This window comes from Microcebus murinus, chromosome 7, assembly GCF_040939455.1.
Source record: "Microcebus murinus isolate Inina chromosome 7, M.murinus_Inina_mat1.0, whole genome shotgun sequence".
NCBI classification, from domain to species: domain Eukaryota; kingdom Metazoa; phylum Chordata; class Mammalia; order Primates; family Cheirogaleidae; genus Microcebus; species Microcebus murinus.
Window position 1 is genome coordinate 22,963,844 of NC_134110.1, and position 19,291 is coordinate 22,983,134.

Below are 19,291 nucleotides of genomic sequence, written 5' to 3' on the forward strand. Positions count from 1 at the left end.
ACTGAGCAAAATGTAATATGACAGCCTTAATAGGGAAAGGCCATTTTCTGTCATCACAGTGATTCTCTTCCCCATCTGCCAACTCACTTCTCCTTATGAGCATGCACCTTGCACCACTTCCATTTCTAGCCCTTCTACAAGCTACTGACTCAGAGTTGTGATTAGACTGATCACCAGAGATGAGTGAATATGCACACAAATATCAACAGCAATCCACATGCTTCCAGCAGTCATCTCTAAGAAGTACATTTCAGGTTTCTTGGAAACAAATTCCTTTCTCAACTCTCCCCACTATGGAAGGAAAAGGCATTTTGCAGAAGTGGAAGCTAAGAGAAAAGAACAGAGCCAGTCACCAAAAAACTAAGTCCTATGTACTTAATTCCCCTCCCAACATGATCAAGATCATGTCTCCTACTAAACACCAGCCACGCTCAATGCAAACTAAAGAGAAAAAATTTACACAGGCTGAGGTTTTCTGAATGAGGCGTATAAAAATAGCACAATGTAAACGCTCTTTTCCATGCAACTTAGTACGGCTCAGGACCTAGCAGTGGAGTAGTTGCATTTGATACTAAGATCAAGCATGAAAATTCTCTGATATTTCACTTAGAAAATTGTATAGGGTGCATGAACATTTAACTCCTTTTGTGACTCCCAAGTCTTTTGTTTTTGTAATTTTTTAAAAAATCTAAACTATGCTTCCTTACTGGAAAAAACACAGTTATCAATTACAATGGAAATCATGTTCAACCTAACCCATCAACAATAACAGAACCTTTCATTAAATTTGAATAATCAGTATCAAGCTCATGACATTGAAAATCATATTTTCAATTTTCAAATTATATCAAGAAAAATTTCATTTACTGATATTCATTTATACATGTGTACTTTCATATGTATGTATATACGCCTTCAGAATTATTAACTTTTTTAAAATTTTGAAATAAGAATAGATTCAAAAGAAGTTATTTTTTAAAATGTACTGAAAGGTTCCATGTACCTTTCCCCCAGTTTCCCCATGGTCTTGCATAACTGTTCCCCCAACATCTTGCATAACTGTGGTGCAATATCAAAACCAGGAAATTGTCATTGGGGCCTGGCGTGGTGGCTCACGCCTGTAATCCTAGCACTCTGGGAGGCTGAGGCAGGCGGATCGCTCAAGGTCAGAAGTTTGAAACCAGGCTGAGCAAGAGTGAGACCCCATCTCTACTATAAATAGAAAGAAATTAATTGGCCAACTAAAAATATACAGAAAAAATGATCTGGGTATGGTGGCACATGCCTGTAGTCCCAGCTACTCGGGAGGCTGAGGCAAGAGGTTTGCTTGAGCCCAAGAGTTTGAGGTTGCTGTGAGCTAGGCTGACGCCACGGCACTCTAGCTGGGGCAGAGTGAGACTCTGTCTCAAAAAAAGAAAGAAAAAAAAAAAAACAGGAAATTGTCATTGGTACTATCCACGACATTCAGATTTCACCAGTTTAACATGCACTTGCGCTGTCTGCATGGGGGGAGGAGTCTGTGCAATTTCATCACGTGCGTAGACTCCTGTCACCAAAATCAAGGCACAGACCTGTTCTAACACCACGAGGCTCCCAGGTGCTACCCTATTCACCCACACCCACTACTTTATTTTGATCATCCCTTTCTAGCTTTTGAGAACTTAAATTTGACTGCTTTTTAACATTAAGCATTTAGTATTATAACTTTTCCTCTCAGCATTGCTTTAACTGTGTCCCCCAAATTTTGATATGCTGTATTTTCATTTTCATTCAACATTATGTATCTTTTTATTTTCTTAACTTCCTCTTTGACTCATGGATTACTTAAAAGTTTACCGTTTAATTTCCGAGTGTTTAGAGACCTTCCTTTTGTCTTTCTGTCATTTATTTCTAGCTTGATTCCATTATGCTTAGAAAACCTAAACTACATGATAGAAATTCTTTTAAATACATTGAGGCTTGTTTTATAACCCCAAATATGGTTTATCTTGGAGAATGCTCTATGGGCACTTGGGAAAAAAAAATTGTATTCTGCTGTTGTTGGTTAAAGTATTCCATAATGTTAATCGGAACCTACTGAATAATGGTGTTGTTCAGTTTTTCTGCATCTTAGGAGCATACCCTCCTATTTTTACTGAGTGGTGGGTAAAAGATGAGTTCTCCACTTGCCTCTGCTGAAACCATGGGGCAGAAGTGTAATACAGTCTTTGATTGGTGTTTACCTAGAGTAGGGGAAGCACTATCAAAAAGTTTCCTGTGCTCTGAGGCTATTGTTTTCCTGGTTCTTTGGCTAGGGCTTTTTTGGTTTTGTTTTGTTTTGTTTTTCTGTCTGTTTGTTGGCAGTTGTAGATTGGAGACTTTCTAGTACAGTGTCTGGGGGACATGAAAGACAAAAAGAAAACCAAAGGAACTCAATACAACATCATATTCTCCAAGTCCTGAGGTCCTCAGACAGGCTGACTTCTTTTAACCTTCAGATTTTTCCTATGCTTATTTTTTGTGTTATGTCCAGAGGGTTTTTTTTTTTTTTTTTTTTTTTTTTTCTGTAAAAGGGAGGAACTGGTTGGAATGACACTACTCCATCTTGGCCAGAATTGAAAACCTGTTTAGAAATTTAAAAAACCGAAAAACACATTTCTATTAATTCTATTCACATTTCTATTAATTCTTCTCTTCCATCTCCTCTTCCCCTCAGTCTTCATATCTTTTGATTGTATTTCTGCTAATAAGCATCTCCAGAAAGGAGGCAGGGAAATAAAAGGAGTTGGAATTCAAATCAGTCCATTTTGCTAGTCATTAGCAACTCTGGAAGAGGTTCAGTGAAGGAAGAAGTAGAAACTACTTACAAAAATGAGGTTCTCAATAAACTGTGGATGTTAATTATCCAGTCAACCTAAGCCCTCAATTAGCAGTAGTGGAGTATGAGGGCTTAGACCCCATTCACTACCTAGAGATTGCCCTTCAAATGCTTTCTAGATGGAACCGCTCAGAGAATGATAAGGTATTTCTAACTTGACTGAAAAATGAATGATAAAATGCAAATGTCATTTTTTGTTATGAAAATATAAATTATGTTTTTAAATTTTTCTTTGCTTTGTGCCAAGCAGAGGGACCAGCTGACATGGTATCCATCGCTGAGACATGCTCAGTTAAATAATAAGAATCAAACAGAATACACAGAGATGAGTGAATTAAGATTAAGTAAAACATGTAGTTGCATTAGATTTAAATAGGCTATTGATGATTATAAAGAGAAAAGTTAACACAAGAAGCTGCTTTATAGTAACATGGCTCTATTAAATCAAAAAAGTAGAATATCTTGAAATGCTCAACTCATAGATGGCAAAGAACTGCCAGAGATACGGCAGCCTGTGATGTAGGCTAGAAAGTGAAGAGGTCGAAGTAATGCTGCTATACTGAGTGAATAAGAAAAGCATTAATACATTCTTTGCTAATAATGTAATGGAACTCAGAAATATCATGAATTCTAAAAATTTTCCAAAGCTTATTTATTTTTAGATTTCATCATGTATAACCAAAATGTTTTCCCTAAGTTCCTAGAATAACAAGGCAGTATTCTTTTTTCCTCTAAAATTATATATTATAAAATGCAGTTAGCATTTTCTAGGAATAATAAAATCTCTAGATTTTCATAATTTTTCTAGACTACAAAAGTTTTCTAGATTATAGGAACTGCTAATGTTGAGATTTATGTAATATGTTTTTATAAGAGTTCTTCAAATTCTGAACTTTTGTATTTTTCATTTTAATAAACTTGGGGAGAAAAAGAGTTTTCGATGGTAAAGCTATCTAGAATTCACAGGATTTCTTTCTTTAACAAAGCACATTTTACAATTCATGTTAATCAAATATTTAAAATAAAATAATAACCTTTTAAACATCAACTGGTAACACTGGCAACAATTTTATTGTGGAAATTCAAACCAGAAATGCACAGGAATGTGTCCAGAACAATTGCAGATGGAAAGCTGCATTGTTCCAAAGTTTATAGCTTCCGACTCCTGGAATGAGGCCCAACAGTAATAACAGAGCCATGATCAGATTTCCTTCCATAAAAAAAGAGCTCTCTAGACATAGAAGGTCATGAAATAAAGGATCTTAAAGTAACCACTTCCACTTCCTCCTCCTGATTTGGAATTTGATGTTTGGCTCCTAATTTTCATCCTATCCCAATATTTTCAAAGCATCCTGGGAAAAAAATCAATGGTATATCTAACTCATTACCACTTTTCTTGGGTGCCTTGTGTTGCTATCGATTTAGCATCCCAGTAAATAAATTTTATTAAGAGCATGAATTTTGCCATCACCTCTCTAGGTTTCGTAGTGTCAAGTTTGTTCCCCTTCTAGCTAATTTCAGATTTTAATTTTTTAGGAATTAAAGTTATGCCTTTGCATCACACTTAGTGAACTAGAGACCTTAAATGCATCCCTAATATTCAGAGGCCCTATATAACATGACTTTTCATGGGTACTTGGCAAGGAGGAAGGGTACATATTAAATATAGGCATTTAGTTGAGACTGTATCCCTGCCCCTCCCAAGAAACAAATTGTTCTATATAGAAAAGCATGCTTTTTTGAAATACTTTCTAAAAATAAACATCTTAGTGTTACTTAACCAGCAGATGAAAAGCCTCTTTCTAATACCCACTCTGTCTTTCCATCTCTTCTCACTGGTTCTCCTTTTAACCACAGTTACCTAAGGTAAGGGTGATTAGTGATAGAAGGAACGGGTCCAGGAGCACAATCCCCGCTGACCCTGCAATTTCAAAATTACTTCTACACCATTTATCATTTGCTTTCTTTAATAAATGTTTTTGAATTAGCATTTTTAATTGGCATCTCTGCCTGAGAAACACACGGGGAGTGAGGCAAAAGCAGGGGGCAGGTGAGCCTATGCTCTTAATCTTCTGCGGGAAACAAATTTGAGTTCAACAGCTATCAGGAAAGATGGGAAGTTAGACCGGAGGCCTTAAGAAGCTTAAGAACAGAGAATGTTCTTGGTGGTGAAGACATACTTACTGGGAGATGTTTTGTAGTCGGAGACCATTATTCCCTAGTGGGCAGGCTTGCTTGTGTCACTTTCCCCAACATCTTGTTGAAGGCTGGGCAGAAGCTGCACATACCCATGATTTTAAGGGGCTAGTGAATCTTGAAATAGATTTCTCTGCTGTGTAGGATGGGAGGCAGCTACCAGGCACTTAAGGACGAGTGAAACTAAAATTTCTGACAGAGCAGAAGGAACAGTAAGAATGAGGGAGAGAGAGAAAGAAGATTAGCAAAAAACGGTCTTGTTGAAATCAGAATAGCACCTTTGGTCAAATGTACAACCTTGATGTAAGGAAAAGATAAGAAAAAAAAAAACAAAACAGAGATCAGAAGTAGTTGAGAAACTTGAGGAAATGTGAAGTTATTTCTGAATAGCTTTCACCGAGGGCTGCTATTTCTGGGTGTGCTGGAGGGATTCAGAAATGGGGAGGGAGAGGAAATGGCCACCCATTCATTTCATACACAAGGTGGAAAAAATCCAAATTCATCCAAATGCCCTTTCACGTTAACGGCCAGTTAACATTTTTTTTCTCTGCATCGATAGACCAAACTTTGAATCATATTTAACGATGTCTGACATTTTTTCTCATTAACTGCGTGAAATATATTCCCTTAAACTTTTACTTATGTAGGCAAAGTAAATTAATGGTTCATTAAACAATATCTCGGATTAACTGAGTGCTCACCTCCTGCCACCCTCACCACAGTCCTGAGAAGGATCAGGGCAAGATACTCAGAAGGACCCCTTTTCCCAAGAGTGCCTTCAGTGGTGATGGGCTCCTCCCAGCGTGTCCCCATGTTTGCTCCAAAGGCTCTCCCAAGTACTCAAATGGAGGACTCAGCTGTTATTTAGATTAAATATGGGAATAAGTGGAAATTAAAATGCCTTGATGGAAACTGATAAAGTGAGCCTCCTGATAGAAAAGGTCCATTGTGATCTCAGAGCTTCCAACAATAATTTTCTTCCAACTTCTTAGGTTCAACTTCTGAGAAAATTTTTATTTTCTCATCTAAGATTTATTGTGGGAATTAGAATTAATCCTGATTCCTTCAAAACAACAACTTGTACCTGTGTACTCTATTGTTTATAACTATTAGAATGCCAAATATATAATGAAGATAAAGTCAATTTTAATATAAAGCCAAATTATTTATGGTTTTTATTGTTAGATGAGATCATGTTGGAATAATGGTAAAATTAAGAATAGCTTGGGGGTTGACTTTTAGCCTTAAATTCTAATATTCTAATTCTAATATTTTGTTGGTTATGGTTCTCTTTCCACTTACTAAAAGAAATTCATTCTAAAATTATGGATATAGAACACTTTTAGACAATTCAATAGGAGCTCAAAGGGAGAGAGATCTTTTCTTGAAATCTACTTTGTTACATGTGTCAAAAACCTTACAAAATATTCATACCATTTGATTCAGTAATCCTATTTAATGAAATGTATCTCAAAAAAATAATCCATAAATAATGTATACACATGGATAGTCATCAAAACAATATTTAGTCTAGCAAATCAGAGCAAATAATCTATATATCCAACAATAGGAAAATAGTAGATAATATATTATTACCTGCTATAATAATATATTATTCATGCCATGCCATGCAAGGGAATACAACTCTTAAAACCCTTGTGAAATATATTTAATAGCATGGAAACATCTGTAATTTAAAGTTACATGAAAAAGTAAAAATGCTGGTAGCCACACACACAGAAAATCTCCATAGAAGCACAGACTAGAAACACTCACACTTAACTGATAATACACACAGAAAATAGTTCAGTAATATGTGAGAGTGAAGTGTGAGTCCCTCCTCTGGCTAACTGAAAGTTCCTTTTTTTTTTTGAGACAAAGTCTCACTTTGTTGCCCAGGCTAGAGTGAGTGCCGTGGCATCAGCCTAGCTCACAGCCACTTCAAACTCCTGGGCTCAAGCAATCCTGCTACCTCAGCCTCCCAAGTAGCTGGGACTAAAGGCATGCACCACCATGCCCAGCTAACTTTTTATATATATATATATTAGTTGGCCAATTAATATCTTTCTATTTATAGTAGAGACAGAGGTCTTGCTCTTGCTCAGGCTGGTTTCGAACTCCTGATCTCGAGCAATCCACCCGCCTCAACCTCCCAAAAGGCTAGGATTACAGGCATGAGCCACTGCACCCGGCCTGACAGTTCCTATTAATACTGCAGCAGGAGCAGGTTCCGATTTTTCTGATTGTACCTTATTGCATAATCAAGTACAGTCCTGGGCAAAGGTTGGCATATCAGGAAATTGGATGTCAATTAATAGATGCTTGCTTTCCTGTCAGCCTCTGTTTAACAAATTTCATCTACTTTCCTCTAAAGGATGTTGGAGAAGAAAAGAGAATTTTCATTCATCGTTTTAGATACTGAGAGATATGATAAAAGGAGGAAAAATACCGAGCCAAATTGACTCTTGAGGTATTCAAACTTAGAGAAACTAGCAGGTAAAACCATTATTGCTCACCTCCTAAAAGGGAAATAAATGTCACTTGGGTGGGCAGCTGAGAAGCAATGCAGGACGTGGACCTTTTTCCATCATCTTAGTAAACCAGCCAATGCCCATGACTTTCCCACCCATCAATTCTGAGTTGATTCTACCCTAAATGTGCTAATATGGTTACTCTTCAAACAAAGTGTCTCCCCCTTTTAATGCTGAACTTTGCAAGAAGCAGCCATACCACTTTTACTTCTAACAGAGACCGACAGTGAAAGATAAACAATAAGAAAATAACATATGTATGGGACCACCATTGTAGACAAATGATGTCAAAGTGATAAATTAGGAAGTCACTTATTTACTCTCTTTAGACCATGCGATAAGTTTTCCTAACCAAATACTAAATCCCTTATTAGCCAGATTTCATCTACAGTAGACAAATATGAACTAAACACTTCGAATTTTTTTCTGTGTGCCATTAAATACTTCCAAGTTTGGATCACACCATATATAATCCTAAATAGTAGTTTCCTAATTATTTAAGGATTTGCACATCCACGTTTTTCCTCTTACAGAATAAAGTTAAACAATTTTCCACATCTCTTTGCATAACTCTAGTACAGGCAAATAAAAGTCTTCATTCCCACACCCACGCTGTTTAATTTCTTGGATTTTATGTATGTGAAATTCTTTATTAATGAGACTAGAAATCAAGAAAGAAGGAAAATATGGCAAAACTTTGTTTTTTGTAGAGATGCTATAACATCCAAAATCTACCTTTGAGGCCTAAGCTTATAATTATCTTTATTAAATTCAGGCTTATCTCCCAAATTGGCTGAATGCAACACTGCAGATGACATTGTCCAAGCCTATGTCCTCTTCCTTTTGGACTGGATTAGGAACTCAAACAATGTTAAGAATTATGTTACTGAAACATCACAGAAAATTCAAATAATGGCACATGAAAATTGAATTTATATAAAATTTTTTAAAAATATGAATGTGGACAACTTGGTATCTGACAGTATTAACTGAGACATTTCCAAATTGGATGAAGAATTCTTAGATGCTAACAGAAAGGTTATGCTTTGGATACAAAAGAAGCATTTTAATAGTCCACTGCAAGTTTTACTCATAACTTAATAATGCTAAATTCAGACCAAAAAAGCTAACACTACTATGTTTGAGATCGGAAAATCACTGAGCATGGACGCAGATTTAAAATCCCAGCTGTTTATGTGAAAAATGTCTCAGGCTCATAGCATACAGCACAGAGAGCTTGAAAATACAGTTCCCAGATTCACACTGGCCATGCCTTGAGAACAAGACTGCAAGCTGCCAGAGCAGAGTGGCTCAGTGCCACCCGACGGCTACTTGGATAACCAATTAATAAACCACATGTGATATCAAATAACAAAAAGTAGCGGTCTGTGTAAGGCAAATAGAAGGTCCCCTTATGTTTCAAACTGCTCATGGACTCTAAGAAACATGAAAATCAGCACAGCAAGGCAACTAAGAGAACATTCATTTCAGCACCTCATTAAAAAAGGCAATCAAATTGAGGGCCACTGAGTCTGAACAACTTGCCAAAGTTTGCATGAACCCTTCCCTGAGATCTAAGCATTCTGACAACTAACTTTTTCTACTGCAGAGGGCAATGTTACAAGTTAACCCCCCAGTTGTCTCTAAAGGCAAGGTACCCTGGAGTAGAGAGAAAATTACCTACATAATTAAAATCTCAAACAGTTTATGATGATAAACTAAAAGCTCAAGCCTGGGAAGCCACTTTTCAATAATAAAGATGAAATTTGAAATAATGCAGTATAACGCTAAATAAAAGGTGGCTCTCCCATGTACTCAAATGGAGGATGGAGACTTAGCTGATTGAGATTAAATATGGGAATAAGTGGAAATTAAAATGCCTTGATAGAAACTGATAAAGTGAGCCTCCTGATAGAAAAGGTCCATTGTGACCTCAGAGCTTCCAATAATAATTTTTCTTGCAACTTGGCATAAGAGAAAAGGAAAGATAAACAAGCACTGTATCTCCCAAACAAGAACCTTTCTTTGTAAGACCAGTTTTATCTGCTTCTAAATGTAAACCAACAAACAAACAAAACCAGCAAACAAACAAAAAACCATTACAATCAATTAACATTTTTGAATCTCTTTACATTTCTGGATCTACTTTGATTTCCTGGGCTGTGACCACCAGCCTTTTACAATCCCTGAGACAAGCACAGGTCAGGTCCCCAGAGAGGCCTCCGCAGTGGTGCTTAATCAATATTGCTCTCTTGCAACAAGACTGTCGTTTACGGAACAGTCCAGAAAATGCATCTGCCCTCTGAGCTACTGTCACTGACTATCCATGGACATGTATACACTCTTCAAACAATTATGCAAAATTACAAGAGGAATTTTAGACATGACTTTTTCCAGATGATATTTAACTCTTTTATCACTGGAAACTTTCATACAAACAGAATCTTACTTCACATATAAATATGACAGACATGCAAATGATATTATAGAAACTACTATATAATCTCATCATACATAATGTAAATTACATATCATAATATTTGTGTATGAACTATATTAGAAGATGAAAGTGGACTCTCGCTAGTGGGGTGTAGGGTCCGAGCACTGCCTGCTCTCCCCCATTACAGCCACGGGAGGAATCCCCAGGCTCCCAAGGCTACCAAGTTCAATAGCCTCCAGGAGCCAGATTTTGTTCCCAAAGTTAAGTTACTGTTTTGGGCCTAAGTGCCTTTTGCATCTCTCCTCTTCAACACATATATCTCTGCCTCTTTATCTTTTATTCTTAAATAGAAGAAAATAAGGACGCTTAACACACACAAATCTCCCTTCAATGTGAACAGTAAGACTGTTATTGTAAGATGAAATCTTTGTGTTTTTTTAAATCAATCAATTATAACAGGTACTTAATCTTCATTTCCAGAAAATATCACTCATCTCCATATGAACTGGTAAATTCTTTGTCAAAATGTTGCCTTCCATGCTGTGGACATTGTCATGAAAAAGGCTTTATAAATCCACTGATCTTCTCAGCTATTACCATTCACAGGGACTGGACATACAGGAGACAATTCTGATTCAGTCCTTTAGCACACATTTCCTAAACTGTGTCCTACAGAAACCTTGTGAAGAAGGTTAATAGTGGCCCTCATCCCTTAACACATATATCTGGACAATGATGAATTCTTCACCCCTCTCATGAAAATTTACAAAATCATTATAATATTAAAGGACCTGTCAATTTCTACAGCAAAGACATCTTTTGTATGTGTTTACCATAATTTCCAATATTATTTGAACAGAAACACTTTGACTATGGGGCACACATTAACATAGAATAGCATTCTTTTAAGCAAGCACTATTTTAGCACACAGTACAAGAAATGACATGCTCACAGGGATGTTGGTGTCCAGGACCAAAATAAACAAAAATTCAGAAATGAAAACTCATTCAACAGCACAATCAAATATGCCTTTATAACAATGAGTTATCTGCAGAATGTTTAATAGCATTAAAAAGGAATATAGCACAATCAATCCTCATCTTCAAACAGATGTCACCAACCTTCTTCTAGCACATAGAAGAGCATCTTGCAGGTCCTACCTCTGAGTTTGGACTCTACACCCTCAGTGTAAACTAATGGTGAGAAAGTATGCTTGGAAGGCACTTAGCTGTGTGGACCCTTGCAGTAACTTCCACACCTCACAAGGGTTCTTGGTCCATAGTTTTGGAATCACTGGTCTAGACCATATGGATGGCACTGTTGCCCATAATTCAAATGTTTTCTCTGTGACAAGTTCTCAGGGATTCTCATGTTTAAAGCTATAGTTAATTTTATGGGCTTAACAAGCATTCAAATAAGGGAATCTCTACAATAAAACATATCAAAGGCACAGCTTTACCACAAGCATCCTTTGCACCAAAAATTCGCTTAACAAATATTTACCCAGCATATCCTATGTGGCAGACGCTGTGCTTGCTAACCATTCTAGTCTACTTCGGACCTGATATGTACTTGTCTCCCAGATGGATATTTAGAGTCAGCACGATTGGCAAAAATTAAAATATTAAAATAAAATTACTCAAATTGTTTTTTTCTTTTACAATCATTTTTGGTCTACATAGACACATACACACACATCATGGAATGGTGAGTAATCCAGAAAACTTGTGCCTTCTACTCATTAAAATGAACAATTGAAAATCTTATTCAAAAATCTAAAGTTTAAAAGAACATAGATGTGATTTTGAATTAACTGACAAATATTTATACATATGCATCAGATACAATCAGTTCTATAGCTTTAAACCAGCAGATTTTGTTAGCCTTAAAGTTAATACAAATAAAATAAAACAAATGTATTTCATTTCATGAATCATAGCATGTGGATTTGGCAAAGATTTTACATAAAAGACTCTTTTATCGTAGAACTGGGGTGAAAATATGATGCCGATGTAATCAATGATATCAGATTGAATGGAGAAGCACAAATCAGGGCATTTAAAGAACTCTGGTGTTCTCATCCCTTAATTTTATTCTTATTCATCTGAGACGTTAGTACCATGTATGCTAAAGTTTTTGATAATTGTATGAAATGCTTCTGTGTGATGCTTAAGTTGAGTGGAAAAATGTAAAGAGAGATAGATACATTGGTTAATGCTTTCACATGGCTCCTATTTCTTGATGTGGCCCTCTGATGCCCAGGGAATAGGGGAATCTGCATTTCCAGCCACAGAGAACAAGCAGCTAACTGTCCGTCTTGAATGAATGACACTGAGCACATGGCCAAGAGATGAGGGCCATCGTAGTCCTATTCTTCCAAATTCTGCAGCTAGAGAATTCTCTTAATGGCTGGTATAAATGGCCCAGAAGTAACGTGCGTTAGAAAACTATCAAACAATAACAACAACAAAAAAACCCACGGCAACTCCACTGCACTGCTGAATGGTGGATGAAAAGGGAAGACGGAGCCCAACACATCCCTGTACAAGGAGAACAATCAAAACTCCCCATCATCCAGAAAAGTTCAACCCACAACCCATGTACACTTTATAAGTAGACACAAAATTCTGAGTATACAAAGGCATCAGTGATTGGTGTTTAAGACGATCCACACCAACCCCTGTATGGGCTAAATTTTGAAGGACCACTAGAATCCTTCACTATTCTTTCTGCTATGAAATCAGCATAAAAGCTCTCCCGTAAAAGGGTTAATAGCTATAGCTGATGATATTATATTGAGTGCAATCACAAAAATTCTGATTGAATTAAGTCCCCTAAAGCTGCCAGACCAGGCCACAGAGCTCTGCCACCCCCACACCTCCCCTCCCTCATGGAAAAATTGTCTCCCATGAAACCAGTCCCTGGTGCTAAATGGTTGGGGACCACTGTCCTAAAGTAAAAACTGTATATATCACATTTTAGTCTATAAGATTCTTCTCAGTCATGAGCCTAAATTCTGAGTTATAAAAATATTTCATTGGAAATTTACATATCAATTTATTCATGCATTTATATATTTATTCTTTATTCATATATTTTCTTTCAACAAATATATCTAGTAGGTGCCTATCCAGTGCTGGACCCTATGCAAGGACTGCTTATACAGCCCTGCCTCATGGAGCCTGGGTCTAATGGGGAAAGAAATGGAGAAGAAAGACAAAGCAAATAAACACACTCAAATAATATTTAACACTATGATAAGGGTTACAAGGAAAAGTAAGGAAAAGTGGAAGCGGAGGACCTAATTTAGATGGCAATGAAGGTGGTGGGAAAAGATAAGATCCCCTGAGTCCCTAACAGAGCATCTTATGCTGCTCTGTATCACCATGAGGTAGAAAAACCAAAGATGCAGAACCAAGTCCCAGCTTCACCATGCGGTAAGAATGAGAAAGTCAATGCTACTCCTGAGCCTATTTTCTCATCTGAAAAATGGAGATGAGGTTAACACCTCCATTACCTGCTTCACCAGGCTGATGATCAGGTTTGATGATTAAATATGACATAATACCTGAAGCATTTTATAAACTGTACGATGGTGTAAAACTGTTAGTTATCAATTCCCTAAGCTACACCTCGACATGATTACAAAAGATTTCAGATGCTTGATAAGTTTCACTTATTTATTCCAATTGTTTGGTAGTCTTCACAATGCAATGATTGGTATGTGAGAAAGGTTTTGTTACCTATGAAAAATAGAACTAGCACTCATGTCAGAGTGTGGTAATGAACCCATATTGCTTTCCTTGTGAAAATCCAGGAGTCTGCAGTTCTAGACTTGAGCCTTTTTTTTCCAAGAAAGACCCCCCCCCAGGACTCTACACTTGCCCCTGACATGTCTGTATTTCTTTAGTTCCTGCATTATTCAATCAAAAGAACAATGCCCTCTTTATTAACATATATGCCATTCTTTGTCTAAACAAACACCAAATCCACAAGGTACCTTCATTTGGTTAGAAGCCCAAGCAGCAACAGCTATTTTTTTTAACTCATTTTAGTTACCATCTTCAGAGGAAATATAAGCAGCATATTTTTCCTTTGAAAAAGCCAAACATTAGAGTTAAAGATAAAAACCAGTCATAATTTACCAACTCAAACTGAATTACCTACTAGACATAATTGTTCTTTAATTACACATAAATAAGCAGATTTGCACCATCAATTCAAACTAAAGCAACACACCATAAGATCCCTGAGCCCAGCACAAACTCAGGCAAGAGGCTGTTCACAACAGGACGATGCGTGTAAGATCCATTTTTTAAAAGATGTAACAACATGAGCTTTACAACCTCCCTCAGGGGAAAGGGAAAAAGCATTTTCTTGTGCTCTCCATACCATTCATTCTAATATTAAACACAAACTCTCTTCATGAAGAGTATATTATGTAAGCTATTATTGTCATCCATCTCTCAAGTTCATTACATGCTTTCTTATCAGTGCCCCAGCACTGACGTATGATCATAACTTATGCATGAAACATACTGCCAGTGAAAAGTTATGCACTCAGTAAACAGACTTACCTCCCAAATGCAAGGAACCTGGAATCAAATGCCAACACACTCCCTGGACCTTACTCCTGGAGTGCCTTCCATGTAAGTAGTTTTCCAACCCCAACTGGGTCAGGGAAACATTCTTCCTTTCTGCTGAGTCATCCCCCAGCTTGCTTTGTAATAAGAGCATTAGCACATTTCCTAACTTTAAACTGCTAATAACAATTCATATGCAAACTGTAAACATGGCCCATGCCTCTTTGGAAAAAATCAGTAAAGGACAGCTTTCTGGACAACTGTGGTTGTGCGGGTGCCTTTACTGCGATTTTCTCTGCAGAGTTAAGCCCTTTTGATATCACTTTGGCATCAATTGTGCTGGCATGCCCTGGGCTTCTAGGAGCCTGTGACTGAATTACTGAGGATTAAGTGACTTGCCTAAGGCTTGATGTTCCCACAGACGTGGAAGTAGAACCCACAGCTCCCATTCTTATAAGGCTCTTTCCAAGTGCTCTATCTGAACCCCTGGGATTCAGTTCCTTCTGTCTGAGAACCTAGCCAGCATTCAGCATTCACTAATGGCAAAGCAACCTCTAGACTGAAATGGGGGAAGGTGGGGTTGATTAACAAATGTTTGGTCAAAAATAATGCCTAAAAGCTGACTTTGCCAAACTCCTAATCCTAGCTCTCTCTAGCCAGAACCACTCTCTCCTTTCTCCCCTTCTTCTGAAAAGGAGAAAGACAAAAAAAAGATGTTGCAAATGTGTGTGTGTCTGAGCATGAGTTTGTACATGAGTAAGATTGTATCCATTTAACAGTGATGCAGCTCCAAAGCTACTTCTTGAAATGTGCTGAAACTATTAAATGTTCTTATGTATCATACTTAACTTCACACCTAGACCAAAAAAACGTGGATTTTATGAGAAGAAAATGCAACAAGTGAGAAATGAATACAATAGAACTAGCATAATGGATAATACATCTTATAATGTAATAACTAAGAAATAAATACATTACATGTTACTCAAAAGGAACTATAATTTTTTAAAAAGGAAAATAATATGTAATTTATATGCATGAAATCAGAAGAAATTTCTGTAGTTACAGTTTCATTAGGGTTGAGTTAATTTTAATGGACTAATTAAGTATAAAGTAATAAGAAGGCACAAGTTAAATCACAGAAATCAGGATTAATATTACTAGAGTTTGAATCTAGTTTTATGTCCCTAATACTTTATAGTTAATTAAGTAAAAAGTAAGTAGTATAACTTCTGCTCTAAATTAACAAATCAAACAATGGTTCATTCTAAAAAATTTAAAAAAATAATAACTCATATCTTAAATACTGTTTTTAAATTAAATTTTTCTAATTGTTTTATCTTTTAATATTTCCTTGCGTGTCCTATATTTTCAATAATTTTCTTCCACTTATTCATCTCTCCATCTATCTATTCAACACATGTTTATTATATACTAGGGCCACTGCTAAGCACCAAAATTACAACATGCACATGTAATAATTTTCAGTAGACAGTGTTCTTGCACATATACAATCTCACTTAAAGAAATGCATGGACTAAATCTGAATAATTACTTAACCATGCATAATTTAGATTACCTAAAATTTTAAAACAAGAGCTAAGAGAAACAGCTAAGAGAAGTTATATAAAACAAAGTAGTTTTTGACCACTGGCAGGTCAGCTAATTTAAACAGGAAAAATGAAATATATGAAAAGAAAAATAGAAAGATTTAGAAAAAACAGAAATGCAGAATATCTCCAGCATCCATGAAACAAGCTATGGCAAAACCCAATGCTAAATATTAAAATGTTCAAATCCATTCTCAGATTATTTTTTCAAAACACCAAAATGAGTGATGATATATACATAATTCATCTATATATTTGTTTATTTGAGGTCAGAGACTTTTTTGGAGTCATCATCTACATGCACTACTGGTAGATAAAGATTGTGCTTTACAGTTGTTTAAAGAGAAGAGAAAAGCATTACTACTGTGTAGTGTCTGCTATTGCTCTTTGCAATCACCCCTACAAAATTCATCAACATGCATGTACATAACTTTCTTCCCTTGAAATACACATTTTTCAACATCCTTACTTCAAACATTGGCTAATTATTTCACTAAATACACACTTTCAAAAATATATCTTATGAAAACTTGAGAAAATTTCAACAAATGACTTCATACCCATTGATCCCTAATTTTCTTGTAAATTGTGTTCTTCCACTTCACCATCCTTATTCCTCTGTCTAAATTTACATTTTGGCCAAAATGTTTATTTTAAAACACGTCTCAAATCACATCACTCAACTGCTTTAAAACTTTTACCACCTATAGCTCTCTATTTCCTGAAATTAGCATCTGAAATCCTTGGCATCATGCAGAAGTGCCCTGGGTGCACAGGGCTTTGTCCTGTTCTTCCAATTTCATCTCTCAAATCTCCCCTCCACAGTCTCTGGTCCTGCTCATCCATCCATATCTTTGCTATTTTCTTTCCCAACCCAGAAATCCTCCTCTGCATGTGCCAGTCAGAATTCTATTCATCCCCCTCGCCCAATTTAAATATAATTTCTTTCTTGAAGCTTTCCACATAAAATAATATCTCCCCTCTCCAGGTTCTTCCCTGTCTCCCTCCCTCTCTCTCTTCTGTGTGTGTTTCATTTGTTCCTCTAATGGGACTTACCACTTCCTACTTTCTGTTACCACCTTTGGACGTATCTCCTCTAATAGTTAAAATACCCTTAAAGCGACGCTATTTCTTATTTAGTTTCATAACTTAAAACAACTTATTGGTCTTTTGTGACTGGTAAGGTGATTAAGGAAGCTCGTAAGTAGAATTTATTGTTGTTATACAACATGATTGAGTGGTAGCTATAATCTTATGCTCACATAGTCTCTGTTCATTTCCCATAAAACATGATCCTCAAAATGATGCTTAATCATTGCTTTAGGTGAGGTTCCTTTAATAATAAGTGAGATGTCATAGCTAATATCATGCACAAATATGTTAAGGAAAATCAGATTTTTCTAGAACATGATGTTGACCAATCTGCTTGTGGGAGGAAGGTATTTTAAATGGCTGTCAGTCAAATCTGCCCAATAGCCTTCAGTATCCAATCCTATTAATACCCAATTTTTGTTTGCAAAAAATTTTGCTTATAAAGCCAGAAAAATCACTATCATGAGAATGGAAAAAAAATGCATACAAGTATACTATGGCTATGCTATGCATAGTTATTAGCTATGGAATATGCACTTAAAGATTGTTCAAGATAATGGCCTTTATCTTCAATCTGTCTTTCTATTACTGGGTTCAGAGAAAATTTAGACACCTCAATTTACAGTCCATGAATTAGGAAAATATTGATAAAGTTTTTAAATATGTCGACATTTGGCATGATGCCAAAACAACTGGATAACTAAGTTTAAAAAATAACTCAAACAAAATGTACAACAACACATTCTCCTTACTTCCCTGGTTGTTTTAATATTATACACAGTTCTTAAAGGGCCACATCAAAACATTTTCTCGTCCATTTGATGTCCAATATAATGATTTTGGACATAATCCACTAAATATTCAATTAACTTCTGTACTAAATTGCCTTTTTTAGAAAATATGAAGTTCTCAATTGAGAAAATAAGAGATTTAAGAGTATGGATCCTGAATATATCAACTTTTTTCCTTCAGACCATAAAACATAACTTTTAGATGGAATTATTTTTATAATATTACATAAAAAGCAAAATATACATGTTAATTTTTATTGTAAGGTAATTTACATAAAGTCACATTTCTTCTATGTTTCTTTACTATTATTATATCTTGATGTACAAATGCCCTAAGTTATATACTTTGAAAGAAAGGTACATATTTTTAAAGTATACATTGTAATTTTTAAATCTATAAATTAGAAGTGAAAACTCGATGAAAATATTTTGGTGTGCTCAAAGATTTCTTCCTACAAAATCCTCAGTAGTATTTATTTTAAAACATATCTCACTAAAGTCTATTTAAAATAGTAGTTTTAGTTTACTTGTGTATGTTCTTACTTTGAGTAATGTTTCTCAAAATACTGCCCACAAAATACCTGCTTCAAAATAATTTGAAGAATTAGTTGTAAGTGCAGAGACCCCAAGACTCCAGTCTAGCTTGATCAGAATCCCTTGAAGTGAGGAACAAGGGAGTGTGCGTTTAAAACAAGTTTGCCCACGTGATTCTGATGTACACCAGAGTTGTGAAACTGGGCCTATCTGAAACCAAGTCTCGTTATAATCTCAATGTTGTACATTTGAAAGAAAAGTTGCCAAATGATTTCTTCCAAACAATGTTTTCGAATGCCCATTGTTACTATTTTTAGAGTGCCCCTCAGCAGAAAATTCAACCTGTTTTCAACTCCCTTGGTATTTCAGCTCAATTAACAAATAAAAGGGGTCATTTTTCTCATTATTCCCGTGTCCTAAAGCCCTGGGTGCAAAAACCGGCTCCGCACCTCCGGATGCTGATCTCAGCTTTCCACAGGTCAGAATGTTAAATCCTGTCAGCATTCACACAAGTTCTAAGTGACACTCGGGTCACTAGCCTTTGACTCTCCCGGCAGAGCGGCCACTCTGAGACCCGACTGTAGGTAGCGCCGGCCCTCCAGCTCTCAGAGCCTGCGGGGCCCCGTCAGCACCTCGGACAGAGCCCGGCGGAGCTG

General features: G+C 36.3%; 1 protein-coding gene across 2 annotated transcripts in view; it reads right to left on the bottom strand.

Annotated features, from left to right (window-relative positions):
• The window catches only part of GABRB3 (gamma-aminobutyric acid type A receptor subunit beta3), a 204,095-nt gene that overhangs the window by 182,842 nt on the left and 1,962 nt on the right, over positions 1-19,291 (bottom strand). The gene's annotated exons all lie outside the window — the stretch shown is intronic.